We start from the raw sequence: 13,739 nt of genomic DNA, 5'->3' as shown, positions 1-13,739 counted from the left end.
GGGTATCTCCCCGAATGGTAAGCGATTCACCAGACGGAGTCTTTACCACCACTTGCTTTCTGTTGCAGACAATTCGGGCCAAGTTGTGAGATAACCATTCCATACCCAATACCAGGTCAAAACCGGCCAATTTAAAGGGAAGTAGAGATAGAGGAAAAGAGTGGTTCTTAATGGATATCACACATCCATCTAACACAGTGGAGACGGTTTCTATGGTGCCATCTGCTAGCTCTACCTCGTAGTTCACATTTAAGGTTTTGACAGGCATATTTAGCAATTTGCAAAATTTATGATCTACGAAAGACTTATCAGCGCCCGAATCAAAAAGTACTCTTGCAAAGATATCATTTACGAGGAAAGTACCTGTGATCACGTTATCGTCTAGCACTGCTTCTTTCGCCTCCATCCTGAAGACTCTTGCATTGGTCTTCTTGGTCTCTTCAGGCTTCTTGGCATATTTAGGGCAGTTGCTTTAATGTGCCCTTTCTCGTTGCAGCCGTAGCAGGTTGCATCCTTTATCTTTTTGCAATCCACGGTCTTGTGGTCCTTGGATTTGCATAACCCGCAAGCATACGACTTCGACTGAGTCTGCGAGTTTGATTCGAGTCTACACTTTCCAAAGTGATGTCTCTTGCAATTCTTGCACTTGGGCTTTTCACCAGACTGTTGCCCATCCTTCCTTGACTCAGACCCCCTCTTGTTGTCACCGTTTCCACGGTGTTTCTTGCCCGACCTCCGTGAAGTATCATCTTCACGCTTTCTCTTCTCAGCTTCTTTGTTCCTCAGCGATCTTTGTCGGACCGCATCCAGAGTGAGGGACAAAGAAATGTCGGCTACAGATCTAAAGGTCACTGGCCGAGAGGCCTTTACGCTTGCCTTTATTTCGGGGGCTAAACCACCGATAAAACGAGCTATTCTCTTTGGCTCCGGGGTTACCAAGTACGGAACCAACCGGGACATCGTGTTGAAGCTCGTGAGGTAAGCTTGACAGTCAAGGTCGTCATAACCAATGACAGGAAGTCAGTCTCTATCTTTTCAACCTCATGTTGAGGGCAGTAATTCTCCTTGATGAGAGAAATGAATTCCTCCCATGTCATGCTGTATAGAACAGCCTTTCCCGAGGCCTGAACCAAAGACCTCCACCAAGCCAGGGCCTCGCCCTTGAATGATTGTGAAACAAACTTTACCACATCTTTCTCTACGCAGCCACTGATGTCCACCACGGTATCCATCTCGTCTAGCCACGTCATACAATCGACCGCTCCTTTCTCCCCAGTGAAGTCTCGGGGTTTGCATGATACAAAGTACTTGTAGGTGCAGCCTCTGGCGCGAGATGCATCAGTATATACCTTTTCTGGACGGACACTGTTTTCATTGGACGAGTGATTATCATCGTCCTTTTTAGGCTTAGACGGTGGTTTGCTGTGAGATTTTGAGTGGGTTTTCGACTTTGAGTGCGGTTTAGATATGGTTCTGCTCCGGGATTCAGTATACTCCTCGTATTGTCGATCCAGGGCTGCCTTAACAGCATTGTCGACAAGAGCTTTCAATTCTGCACCCGTCAAATGAACCTGGGTGTTATCGTATTCGTCTTCTTTCGAATGACTATTCTCCCCACTAGGATCAGCCATGGTAACTTGAATCTGCTACAGAAGATAACGAAAAATTTTAATGTAGGAGTTTATTATGGAATTGTCTTTTATGGCAATTCATTAACCATGGTAAACAGAGACCATATCTGCTTAATTTGTTACTCACTTTTATTTAGGATTTGCACATAACTTATCCTAATTACAAACAATATTGTTAGTGGCATCAAAGCCTAGTCACGAGGACGCTTTTATAATATTAGCCGGGATTGCAGAGAATCAAGGCATGAAGGTTTGAACCGTAGTCCTTTTACCTCTTTCTGACAGGGAGTCATAGACCACCACTGTCTTTTGTCTTATATGACAATAATTATGGCCCGTAGGCACTACATCACTAATGGATGTTTAATAAATTTAGCCCGTAGGCACTACATCGCTAATGGATGTTTAATAAGTTTGGCCCATAGGCACTACATCGCTAATGGATGTTTAATAAATAATCATCTTCATTGATGATTTGACCCATGATTTATAAATCATCAATTTGGGCTTTGAAATCCCTAGAAGGATTCTTATACAAGAATGACGCGTGCGATTTTAACGAATCACATCTGCCATGAATGTTAACATGATTACAGAGGTTAACTTGGAATCTGAATCTTTTAATCAGGTCTTACCATCTTGGCCGGATCTTATAAAGACACCTGGCTAGGTTTCACTCTTAAGATTCTTTATTTAGGCAGATTTAAATTTAAAAGGAATGATTTTTGATTTATTTCATATATAATAACAAAATTGAAATTCATAACATAACATTCCATAAATTTTAAATACATTACACGCTGCCCTAAACGGGACTTTTTAAATAATTAAATACCTACACTGAGGTTTATAGAAAAACAAGTCCACGCAGGGACCAATACAAGATAGATGTCCGCGCAGGGAATAAAAGATAAGTCCACGTAGGGACTGAAATACGATAAATGTCCACGCAGGGACTAAATTGTAATAGTAATACAACAATACATAAGGAGACTAATGATCTCGTTTCTTCCTCCCTTTTAGCAGGTTTGCTAGTCCCTTGAGAAAACCACGATTACTCTTTCGTTCTTGTTCGAAATCTCGTTCCACACAATTTAAACGGTGGAGTATTTCTTCTTGCTCCGGTGGAGAAAAACGTGGCTGCTGCGACGGTTGCTGAACCGGAGGTCTAGGAGGTATTGGATACCCATGAGCTGAGTAATCTGGTCTGAAAGAGGTTCCATGGAGGGCATTATAATTTGCCGCAACCACATATGGATCGGCATCATAGTTATAGTTGTAGTGCGTGTGAGTCGGCTGCTCAAACGGATTGTACGCCATGGAAGCGCCGTACGCTGGTATCGGATTGTCATATCCGAATGGTGGCGGAGGTGGTGCAACTGGTGCAGAATTCACCTCTGCAGGGTGACCAGAAGGTTCCCCTAAATGTGGTTCTTCTTCAGGTACTGACGGAAAGTGACTAGCACTCGAGTGGCGAGGGGTGCTGAAATGGAATTCCTCTCCTCGGGTAGACATCCGTGCGCCTGATCTTCTATGCCTTGGCGGATCTGGAATTACTGGTTGAACCGGTGGCGGTGGCGGTGGCGTAACGGCCACAAATCGCGAATCCTCAGAAGGATCCTGTTGTTGCTGTTGGTCGTGAGGAGAAAAGTGATGTGATGGTGTGAAGTACCAATTACATTGGTCAAACCTCGCCTGGTAGCTGTCGGGACCTTGATAGGGTGTTCCATGAAAGGATGACCCATCAGAAATCTCGATTGGATGGTTGGGAGTACCCCTTGCAGGTTCGACGGGGTCTGTATCCTCGTCCATATCCACTGCATTGTCTTCAGAAAAGTGATCCTCTGGTCCTAAAGGGTTATACCCTATCGGCTCTTGGACATAATCCGCCGGGTTAAACTGTCCTATGAAGAAAGGTGAAGGATCGCCATAAGAACGGTGCGAAGCAGATCGCTGGGGAGGTATAAAGGATGGTTGAGGGTTATTGGGATTGTTTTCCGAATCTGGTCCAAACGAATGACGGTATGAGGGTGTTGAGCTATGCAAGGTAGAATGTCTCGCAGGTTCAAAGAGGTTTCTTCTTCGTCTCTGTGGTTCTTCACTCCTTGTACTGGAAGGAGCTCGCATGTTCGAAGGTCCAGCCTCGTGATCATTGTGAGTAATGATCGTTCCTCTGCCTCTTCCTCCTCTTCCTCGTCTGATTGCTGGTGGCATATTCCTGCTTTCAAAACTTTAAATAACAATAAACAATAAAAAGACAATTGGAATAACAATTCGAATTTGTCCTATGTTCTTGTCCAGGCTCAAGTATGTGCAATTGTGTAACTGAGATTAAACACGATGGCTGGTGTTTAATTCACTCAGCGTTGGCTCTGATACCAACCTGTCACACCCCGATTTCCACGTGTCTCACCGGTGGGCCCGGTGGGGGATTACCGTGACGTAGTTGGCAACAATATAGTCAAACCACACAATATATGAATGCACAGCGGAAGCATAAAGATAAATATATTTCAACGTTAAATGTAATATCAAAGTATCACCATTGTTGAAATAAAATCCACAGGGGATCAATAGTAATAATAAAGTATTGTTCAACAGACTTCAGGCATCTTAAGCTTGCGAGACTTCTAATGATGCTAAGGAGAAATCCCAGCCAATTACGCATAGTACCTGCATTTAGTCTTTTTGGGAAAATACGTCAGTTTACACTGGTAAATACATTCAACTGACACTTTTGTAAAATGTTTGATAAAATTGGTTTAAATGCACAAGGCACAAACTCTTTATAACTTGGGATAATTTATAATTAAATCTTGTAATGAATTACATGTTTACTATGCGTTTGGTCGCCCGGGTCGTGCCGGGTTAAAGTTTAATAGACACACCACATAGTATAAAACCGTGGCGGGAAAACCAACGGCTATACCTTTATAGTCATGGACATAATGCCGGATGTACGCCTACACTCGGATGTCAGGGTCGTGGCCATTTCGTAAAATGCTGCCAAGGATATCCGGGACATGGCCATTAAGCCCCCAAAGGCGTAAAGCCAACAAAACAAATTTTTAAATGGGTCACATTGATAATACCCAACTACTAACGAGTTGGGGTCAATTGCCCGACCAAGCGGTATTTTAAATACCGTAACCCAAGCCCGTATAACGAAAAATAAGTTAAAAGTATTTACCTTTGCAAGTATAATTCCTTAATTGAAATAAATTGCAGATAGCTTTTACTGGTCCCCTAATCTGGAACGAAGGTTTAAATTAACCTATTAGAATCCTAACGGGTCTTTAATTTAGCCGTAGCTTAGACCGGCCAGTTTCGAAGGATAGTTACAGTTTAATCGCGTGAAAGGCGAAAACCGTAAATGGAGTGTGATTTTGACCCAACAGGTTTGAAGACTTGTTTTATATGGGCATAATAATCATACTCTGGATTTTGGGGTCAAAACAATATGGTTTGACCCGTTTCGGCTAATTTATGTAAACTAGTTAAATAAGCCGAACCGTGCGCGCAAAAGGCGCAACGGGTAACCTTAAGAGTCCTACACAGTTTTCCTAATTCAATATGCTTTAAAGAGGTTTTTGTATCAGTAGGATACCTTCCATAATGCCCGTAACGAGTTTAAGTTCATATTATGCCCCATATGGGTATTTCGGTCTTTCTAAAGATTATAAAAGAGGTTTCTGAGTTCTACAGGAAATCTGAGTTTCCCGAACAGTTTATAAAGTCTAAAATACTTTATTTATTATTTAAAATCAGTAGCAACTGGAATCGGGTCAAAAGACCTTGTAGAACTCAAGTTATGGCCGAAAAGGGTATATTCGGTATTTACCGAACCGTTGCCATAACCGCAGGTTATGAGCAGGTTAAAAATAATTAAAAATCTTTAAAAATCCCAAACTATTATTTTACATCAGTGAGTAAAAGGTTTGGTGTCAAAATCCGGGTTTAGATAGGCGTTATGCTAATTGCGCTATTAAATTACAAAAGTTTCCGTAATTTGCGCTATTTAGCATAACTCCTATTCTGGACCTCGGATTGACGTGAAATTTTAGGAACATGCTTAGAAATCAGTAACTAAGGTTATCATTCTTTCACGTGTCCGAAATTCTCGTTTTAAATCAAAAAGGGCGTTACGGTCAACTTTTAAGCATTTAATGGAAATGCATAAAAGACTCAGACAAACAACGAACCGGTCACAGAAGTTTATACCATCATGTAACCTGGTCCTAGGAGAGTCCTAAGGCATATCTAAATCGAACTTTAATGGGTCAGAACTGAACTCAAAGCAAAAGTCAAAGCTTTTGCGACTTTCGGCTCCGAACCGGGTTAAAACAGTAAATGGTCGGATCAAATACGCTTAGACTATTTAATATACTTATTATCATTTTTTATGAGTGTTTAAACAGGTTACATATCATCTACATTACCGATTATGCAAGGAATCGCAAAATAGCATTTCTGTTGACTTTTTCTAAGCACGTTTGACTCGACATTTGGACTAGTTAGAGTGGGAATCAGAGGGAGCCCTTTTAGGGGTTTAAAGCCCACATGATTACCATCATATAACTATCTTTGATTTGACAAACCACTGGACCATTTGTGATTTATCGCAAAGTCAATCGTTAATTACGACGGATTGACTTTTAAGCTAAACTATGCATAAACTAAGCCACAAAAGGGTAGACACACTTACAGAAGCTTGGTGCACGATTAGGGATGATAGAAGAATGGTTTAGAGCTCCAGAGGTGGACTAGAATGCAGATTTGAGGTGTGTTTCATTTGTGCACAATGTCTTGCCTTTTATTGTGAAAAAATTAGCATAGGATCATTACAACTCAACCTACAAGGGATCATGGATGTTCAGCAGGTGGCCCTGGGTGCTAGGGGGCATGTAGAGGGCGCCCATGCTTCATTAATTGCCTCAATGGTCGTTCACAAGCTCAAACAGCAAGTCTGTCCAAAGTTTCTGCATCTGGGGTCCTTACGCGGCCCGCATTAGGATTCAGGCAACATAGACGCGGGCCGCCTGAATCTTCATGTCAGTAAACGAATCAACAGGTGGCTCGCGGCCCGCATTAACTTGCTTATTTCACCCACGCAGGCCGCCTGAGGCCTGAATTTCATGATTTTCAAATCTTTTGTCGTGATTAACCTGACCTTTCGGTTTCGAAGGGGTGACTTTGCGATTTGGCCCTCGATTATTTACAATTAAGGGCCTCGTGACTTTTACCCGCATTGTTAAGTCCCCGGTTAGTTTAATTACTATCCAAAAAGCCTTAACTTTTATTGTTGACGCTTTTAACCCCTCTCGTACGAATTTGATCATAACTTTCTCGTTTTAAAACGGCACTTCGCGAAATTTATATAGTATATTCTAGTGAGTGTATTTTACTGTTACAAAGCCTCGGGTTCGTCAAAGGGTCACTCAGAGGTATAAATTAAAAATGTTGACACAATTAACCCCTGTAGCTTGTAATCTCTCACTTTCTCCCGCGTTTCGCTCCGTACGATCCATGATTTATTCGTTTGAAGGTACGAGCATCATTTAGGGTTACTATACAGTATATTTACCCTTCGTTGACATTTATAACCCTCGAATTTACATAATTTCAAGGTTTGTCAACTTTAGTCCTTTATTTAATATTTAATGCCACGTGTAAACTCATGACACGTGTCAACACATTATTGGACATAAAATTTCGAGGTGTAACAATCATACAGGAGACAAGAAGTACAAAAGGACAGTGACATGTCACTAATCACCGTGCGTCAACCACTGATCCATGATCTCCATTAACCGGTGATGACAGACTCGACAACATGGACAACTTCCAGATCACGTGGATCCAATCAACGTGCGCTATCTTCTCATTTGCCTGTAGACACCAACGGCTGTGTCTAAGGAAACAGATGTCTAAGGAAACAGATGGGATATTCTTTGATGTTGACGCCAGGCCCAAGGCCCATGCCCACCTTCTTTGTTATTCTCTTCAATTATAAATATAGGACTTCACCTAAAGGTTTAAGGATTGTTCTCCTACTTTCTCACTTAATACGCATACTTTTTATCCTCAAAATAAGTTCTTTTTCTCACGCTTGAGTGTGGTTACAAGGAGACCCCCCCCCAACCCCAATCCTCCTCCTTGTAACGAGCTTCACCTTATTATGTTGTTTTGTAGGACTGAATAGTTGTCAATCGAGGAAGAAAGAAGATTAATCCTATTTAAACGAGACTAATCTCACAAGCCTACGAATTAATTTGGTGTTTCTTTAAACACCAACCTTTGATTTAAAAATTTTGGATTGTTAAAATTTGTTCTCACTGTTTGTACAGTTAACACTGTTGATAGAAGATGTTAACTCGTTTATCCAGTCCCAAACTGCCTCACAACATTAGTTTTCATTAAATTTCCTCGGACACAAATAGGAATTTTGTATTAGTAATGACATTCATATTTAGCAACCAGCAGTCACCAAAAGAGTTAGGTAGGTTTGTTACCTATCTATGAATTGGTATTATAATATTATAAATTTAATATTAATATATAAAAAAAGTGGATGTTACAACCTCCTCCATTAATCAAAGATTTCGTTAATCAAACATTATATTCAATGTAAAGAATTTAGAATGGATTTTAACATATCTTCTAAATGCCATAGTGATATGTGGCGTTGGGTTCCTTTTGTTGCTTCCGTTAATTACACTTTAGCTTGTTTCTTTCAAAAGCTGACAGACTTAATATTGTCAAAAACATAGTTCATCAAATGATAATACCAATATAATTTTGTGGGATTTCGAACTTCTGAGGGATTTTTCCATGAATGTTATTTCATAATGGTGACACCAAACGTATTGGTACGTGGTTTGGCCAACCACGCACCAATCACAAGGGCCACACCATCTTCTAATTTGAGCCGGGTTATATGGTTTCAACCACTAGATGTTGTTTGCTAAATTCAAGGAAGCCCAACAAAGCAGCCAGTGGGTTGTGATGTTAGCCATTTATTTATTTATTTTTCAATTCCAAACCAAGTGGTTTGATCTCATATCTCACCAGTACACATTTTCACCAAGTGTTTTAATTAAGTTGATATGGACGTTGTTGTTGCAACAAATACTAGACCGATGGTAGTAGCTGAACTGGTTAGGCAAAAGGGTTAAAGGGTTTAGTTTTGCCTAACGCAGGTCGTGGGGTCCCCCACGTTTGCAAGACATGGAGAGAGGTTCACTAGTTGGATTTTGTTGTTTGCTCAAGATCCTCCACTGAAATGTGTTCAGCTTCGGATGTGGGAGCAAAGGGAATGTGTGTGTTGAATGTGAAGAAAAGTGACTTGCATGGAACAAGTACTTAAGAGCAAAGATCAGAGATCCCAATGGAATCAGGGCAGATCGAAATGTCATTTGCTTATGAGAAAAACGTGATCGAGATCTAGTGCTTATGAGAGATGGGCAGGGTATGCATTTATCTTGCTGTGTTGTTATGTTCTTGTTTTTTGCTTGCTTATACATTTCATTTTTGTTTATTTTGTAGTTATGCCTGCACTTGACTTTATCAAGAGTGATGATACTTCCGATGTTGCATTTGCTGATGTTGCTACTACTCCGGGTGAAGATGCAGTTTTTAGGGGATCCGAGCATAGGTTCGAGGGTTCCGGCTACGTGAGTGTTCCCAATGTTAAAGGTTTCACAAAGGCTCCAGGTTCCTAGGTTTCTGTTCGTCATTCCAAACGTTACTTGAAAGGTGTTGATCAACCTTCTGGCTTAGAGGCCATTGAAGTTAGTGACGACATTGAAGTATCGGCAAAACAGGCTGTTGAGGTTGATGTGTCAAAGGGTAAGGAAAAAGAGTTAGTTGTTTCCGGCAAGAAGAAGAAATTGGTTAAGAAGGGTAGCACTCCTACCATCCAGGGTTCGTCTGTCAAAAGTGTTGAGAGCTTCGAGGGTCCGGAGGCTGAAGAGGTGTATGTTCCCAACTGGAGGGTGAAAGTTGGAGATAGCTTCAAGGACCCAACTGTTTGTGCTGAGGTGTTGGACCATTTTGCTCCTCCTGGTGTCCGGGGTGCCATTTCTGAAATGGAAGCTGACCACTTTATCTCGAGACTGATGCTAAGCTCCTACAATCTTCAGGTCCTATTGGCCGAAGGTGTTACCCGTTTTACCAAGGGTATGCAGGAGTACGAGGATGGTTCCAAGAAGAAAGACAAGATGAAAGCCTCTATGGCTGCCCTGAAGAAGGAGGTTGTGGGGTTCTCCAAGAAAGAGGAAGCTTGGGCGAAGAAGGTTGAGGAGTTGACTAGGAGACATGAGATTGTGGTAAGCGATCTCAAGAAAAGTTTTGAAGCTGACCGTTTAAAACTGAAGGATGATAGGGAAGCCTTGAATGTCTAGCAGAGGGCCTTTGAGGAAGAGAAAGAGGGTTTAAAGTCCTTGGTTACCCAAGCCACTAGTGATAACCAATGGCTTATTGAGCAAGGTTTCCACCAAGTTGTTACCTATCTTCTTCACTCTAAGGAGTTCAATTCTGCTCTTGGAGAAGTTTATACCAAACTGCTCAACTTGGGGAAATATCAAGGTCTCGTTGCCGGTTACAAGCTTCATGAATCTGGTCATCCTTTGGAAAAGTCTCCCTTGTACCACCCTGAAGCTTCTGAGGTCTTCAAGGGTTCCGTTGAGAAGATGGAGTGGCTGACCTATCAGTATGTTAATCAGGTTGCAGCTTGTTTTGGTAAGCCCCTTTCTGTCTTGCAGGAGCTAAAACCGGATGGTCTTAACGAAAAAGTTTGTGCCGAAGTACTCGGTTCCCTTTCAAGAAAGCGATCTTATTCGGGAGATAGTGAAGATACCTTTTCGGGAGAACCTGATGCTTCCAAGGATGCGAGTTTAGAAGGTTCAGCAGTTGGTGGTGATGGTGGTTCGAAAGCTAAGAAGTCGAAGAAGACCAAAAATGCTAAAGGTAATGGTTCTGGGGCTTCTAAGCCTTCTGTTGATGCTTGAACGACATTCGTAGCTTTCTTAGCACCCCAAAAACAAGTTAATGGTTTGTATGTTACCTTAAATAATCTTAGGTTTTGCAGGAACCCTTAAGGTTCTTGTTTTGTGGTTGTGGTTTGGCCTTGGTGGCCATTTGAACAATTTCTAGGTTTACAAGCCGTTAAGGCTTGTTTTAACTTGTTTGAATGTTTGGGAGCCTTTAAGGCTCTTATCTTATGTTATTACCTTTCTACTATTTGCCTTGTGTTATGATTTTTGTGTTGGTGCCTGTTTTTGTGAGGCAGCTTGGTTGGCTTCAAGCCTTCAAGGCTTCTGGCTGTTTGAATGTTTGTAGCTTGAAGCCTTCAAGGCTTCCGATTACTACTTTGGTTTTATGACTTGATGTCTTGGCTTGTATTTTTGAGGTTTGGAATCTATGCAACTTTTTTACTTGTGTTGTTGCATTGCTTCTTGAATTATTTTTTATCTTTATTGTATTGTCTTTGTTGGGTTTGTGTTGTCTTTATGTTTTTTATACCTTAAAGGGTTCAGTGCTGCAGTCACTTAGCCTTGGTATTTTTAACAAGAAGACATAGCACCTATCCTGTTATTTTTCTTAGTTTGATCTTAATTTGTAAGCCTGTTTTTTGATAAATTCTCAGAGGCTTAAGGAACATTTGGTGTGGGCTGTTCAGACCCGTCTGTGAGACAACTTTGTTTTTAATTGTAAGTCTCATGGAGTTGTATTGATCTAGGAACTCACCCCTTATATAGGTTCATTCATCCCTTGAACCTATTGAGCGATATGGCCTGGGAGCTCATCCCCTTACATGGCCCTTGCCATGGAGTTTTTTGCTAGGTTCTCAACCTGATTTTAGGATAGAAAGACAAATTTGATAAAACATCTTCATTCATTCAAGAGATATTGTGTTACAAAAAGTGATCATAGGACAACTCTTGAAATATAACTTGTGAAATACAAACCAATCTTTCTTGATCAGACATGAAACCTCTTAAGGGTTTTTCCATTCCAATGTCTTGGAAGCTTTTTACTTTCTGAGTCGGCTAGCTTATAGGACCCGCCCTTGTGTGCCTCATGGATTGTATATGGCCCTTCCCATTTTGGGCCAAGCTTTCCTTGGTTCTCTTTTTTACTAGCCTCATTGTTTCTAAGGACCAGGTCTCCTGGCTTGAAGCGTTCGTGCTTGACTCTTTTGTTGTAATAGGCTTCCATCATTTGTTTGTACTTGGCTTCTTGGATTGCAACTTGGTCTCGTGCTTCCTCTAGGAGTTGTAAGTTCAATATGGTCTCCTTGTGGTTAGCTTCGAGATCCATGTTGAACGTTCTTTGAGTTACAACTCCTACTTCAGCTGGAATCACGGCTTCAGACCCAAACACCAAGCTGTAAGGTGTTCTTTTGTGGCTTGTTTTTTCGGTTGTTCTTATAGCCCATAGAACACTTGGCAATTCTTCAAGCCAATTGCTTTCATGCCTTCCCAGTCTGGCTTTGATTCCTTCAACTATGCTTCGGTTCATCCTTTCAACCTGTCCGTTTGACTGTGGGTATGCCACTGAGCTGAAAACCAGAGCTATTATGAATTCTTTGCACCAAACGCTGAAAGGCTTTTCAGCGAATTGCTTTCCATTATCGGTGACAAACACAAGCACCCCCGGCAATCCATAGCGACAAATGATGTTTTCCCAAACGAAGTCAATGACTTGTTTGCCCATGATTTTTGCAAGTGGTTTAACCTCAGGCCACTTGGTGAAGTAGTCTATGGCCACTAATAGGAACTTCACTCCACCTTTGGCTGGTGGGAATGGGCCAAGGATGTCCATTCCCCACTTATGAAATCGCCATGCTGAGGTTATCGGGACAAGGTCATTCTTGGGGCTCTTTGGGATTGGTGCATGAATTTGGCAGGAATCACATTTTCTCAGTTGTTCAGCGGTGTCTCGGTGCATGGAGGGCCAAAAATACCCAAGGTTCATAAGCTTAGCAACCACCGTTCTTGCTCCAAAATGAGCTCCGCATATCCCTTCATGAACCTTTTTGATCAAGTACTGGCTTTGCTCGGGACCAACACATCTGAGCAAGGGTGCAAGGTAACCCTTTTTGTAGAGGATTTCACCTTGCAACACGTACTGTCTAGACTTGACTTTAACCCTTTCAGCCTCTGTTTAATAAGCAGGTAACTCACCATTTTTAAGGAATTTTTTAATTGGAGTCATCCAATTGGGGTCTTCTTCGGTGATTACGTCTTGAACTTCCAATTCTTCAATTGATGGAGTTTTCAACACTTCCACCAATACCTTTTTAGTGAGGTGGGCAAAGGTGAGAGAAGCTAGTTTACTTAAAGCATCAGCTTTCTTATTTTGAGACCTGGGGATTTACTTGATGGTACATGTTTGGAATGTGTTCATCAGCTCTTTGGATTTTTCTTTGTACCTCTTCATATTAGGCTCCTTTGCAACATAACTGTCGTTCACTTGGCTTGATACCAGCAACAAGTATATGAACACTTCAAGCTTTTGAACCTTCATTTCCTTAGCCAACCTTAAGCCGGCTATCAACGCTTCATATTCAGCTTCGTTGTTGGTGGTCTGAAAATCAAATCGAAGAGCATACGTGAATTCTAACCCTTCCGGGTTGATCAGAATGAGCCCAGCCCCTGACCCTTCGACGCTTGAAGCCCCATCGGTGAAAACCTTCCAGGCTTCAAGGTCTGACGGTTCAGTGGCAGCTGTGTTTACTTCAGTGATCGTTTGCTTTGGGACTTCTACAATGAAATCAGCCAAGACTTGGGCTTTGATGGCTTTTCTTGGAACATAGGTGATGTTATGTTCACCCAGTTCCACTGCCCATTTGGCTAATCGTCCTGAATTTTCCGGTTTTTCAAGCACACTCTTAATGGGTTGGTCAGTGACCACTTGTATAGGGTGTGATTGGAAATACCTTCGAAGCCTTCTAGCCGTTTGGACTAGGGCTAAAGCAAGTCTTTCCAGAGGATGATACTTGATCTCTGCTAGTTTTAGAGTTTTACTGAAGAAATAAACGGGTACCTGAACTTTGTCTCGTTCAATGGTGAGGACCGCACTTATTGCTTCTTCAGCAACCGAAAG

The sequence above is a fragment of the Helianthus annuus genome, chromosome 17 (genome assembly GCF_002127325.2).
Source record: "Helianthus annuus cultivar XRQ/B chromosome 17, HanXRQr2.0-SUNRISE, whole genome shotgun sequence".
NCBI classification, from domain to species: Eukaryota; Viridiplantae; Streptophyta; class Magnoliopsida; order Asterales; family Asteraceae; genus Helianthus; species Helianthus annuus.
This window is presented reverse-complemented; position numbering follows the sequence as displayed.